Source organism: Heterocephalus glaber, unplaced genomic scaffold (assembly GCF_053883595.1).
Source record: "Heterocephalus glaber isolate CG9 unplaced genomic scaffold, H.glaber_assembly_v1.0 deba00001457, whole genome shotgun sequence".
NCBI classification, from domain to species: domain Eukaryota; kingdom Metazoa; phylum Chordata; class Mammalia; order Rodentia; family Bathyergidae; genus Heterocephalus; species Heterocephalus glaber.
The window spans coordinates 41,696,224-41,698,201 of record NW_028258305.1 but is presented as its reverse complement, the minus strand read 5'-3'; the positions used below and the strand labels follow the sequence as shown (position 1 = coordinate 41,698,201).

The 1,978-nt window shown below is 50.4% G+C and overlaps 1 pseudogene; it reads left to right on the top strand.

The window, feature by feature from the left end:
* Positions 1 to 575: 575 nt before the first annotated feature.
* Positions 576 to 1,674, top strand: LOC101723057 (cold-inducible RNA-binding protein pseudogene; annotated as a pseudogene).
* Positions 1,675 to 1,978: the final 304 nt, after the last annotated feature.

Genomic DNA, 1,978 nt, shown 5'->3' with positions numbered 1-1,978 from the left:
TTTAAAATAACATAAAAATTACAGGTGGTACACAGCTGTCATCCCAGCACACCGAGAGGCCGAGGCAGGAGGATTGCAAGAGCAAGGCCAGCCTAGACAATTTAGCTTCTTAGTGAGACCTTACCCCCCCCCCCAAAGGCTTGGGGACGGGGATTTAGCTCAGTGGTTTTGCTGCCTGCTGTGCAAGTGCAACGACCTGAGTTCGATCCCCGGTACCAAAAAACAAACAAACAAAAAAAGGCTCCGTGTCTCAGTGTAGAGGCTCTGGGTTCAATCCCCACTACAGGAAGGAAGGAAGGAAGGAAGGAAGGTAGAGAGAGAGAGATTGCAAAAGTAGCAGGTGAGGTGAATGCTTAAAATTGTGCATTTTGACTTTTGCAGGTTTCTCGACAAGTCTTTCATGATATCCTCATCAACAAAACCCGGATATTGAGATACACGAAGTCATAGTTAATTGACTAGCCATTTTAAAAAAGAGGCTGGCTAACATATCAATGTGTTGGGGCTTTGGTAGGCCACAGGGATCTGCTCTCCGCCCTGACCTCATTTACATGTTTATTAACTTCTTAAATGTAGCTAGGGTCCTTCACTCGCGCCTTAGGAGGCTCGGGTCGGTGTGCCCTGCAGTCATCCCGCCCGCGTCAGGGACCTGCCCGACTCAGCGGCTACCATGGGATCGGATGAAGGCAAGCTTTTCGTTGGAGGGCTGAGTTTCGATACCAACGAGCAGTCGCTGGAGCAGGTCTTCACCAAATACGACCAGATCTCTGAAGTGGTGGTGGTGAAAGACAGGGAAACGCAGTGATCTCGGGGGTTTGGGTTCGTCACCTTGGAAAACATTGAAGATGCCAAGGACGCCATGATGGCTATGAATGGGAAGTCAGTGGATGGGCGACAGATCTGTGTCGACCAGGCCGGGGAGTCTTCCGACAGCCGATCCCGTGGGTACCGAGGCGGCTCTGCCGGAGGCCGGGTCTTCTTCCGAGGGGGCCGTGGCCGGGGCCTTGGGTTCTCCAGAGGGGGAGGGGACCGTGGCTATGGGGGTGGCCGCTTTGAGTCCCGCAGTGGAGGCCATGGCGGCTCCAGACACTATTACAGCAGCTGGAGTCAGGGTGGCAGCTACGGTGACTGGAGCTCGGGAGGGTCCTACAGAGACAGCTACGACAGCGACGCTACACACAACGAGTAACAATCCTTCCTGCTCAAGACCGTCCTTCCATGGCTGTGTATTTAAAGATTTTGGGAGCTGCGCTGAATCGTTGATGTGTAGTGAACATACCTCCTTGTATTCCCACTTTTGTAGTCATTTCTGTTCTGATCTTGTCAACCCTGCCTGACTGCCTCTGACCCCCGAGATGGCCTCGTTACTAGACTTTGCTTTTTAAGGAGACGCTGTCTGTTTTCAAGGGTTTTGAAACCGTTTTGAAAAGTACTTCAGAGTTTACTCATTTTTTTTTAAACGATGAACCATAGCTTTTTAAAAAAAACAATTATTGGGGGTTGTGTGATTTTTTTTTTTTTTCCTTCAGTGGTGCTGGGGATCCAACCCAGGGCCTTGCACACGTTAGGCCGCCGCTCTGCCCCTGAGCTGTACCCCAGCCCTGTTGTGTGGATTTTTGGTTTTGGTTGTGTTTTCATTGTTTCTTTTTGGGGGGTCACCCATGAAGTTGGATGTCTCGATTCATTTCACTAAGATTGAATGGACTCTGAATTCGCTCTGCCAGAAGCTAAGCAAGCTGTGGCTTTTTCGGACTCAGTGTGCCATTTGAGGGTAGCCTGGTAGGACACTGGCCAGGGCGCGGAGAGGTGGCTCTGAGCCAGTGGCTGCCATGCAGTGCATGCCTGTGGAAGCCGTGCAGATGCCCTGAGGTTTTCGAATTTATTTATATTGTCCTTTTTTACTGGAAGACGTATGCATACACCATTGATGTTGTATTTGCAGTGGCTAAGGAACTCTTGTACTCAGTTTTCTTTGGCT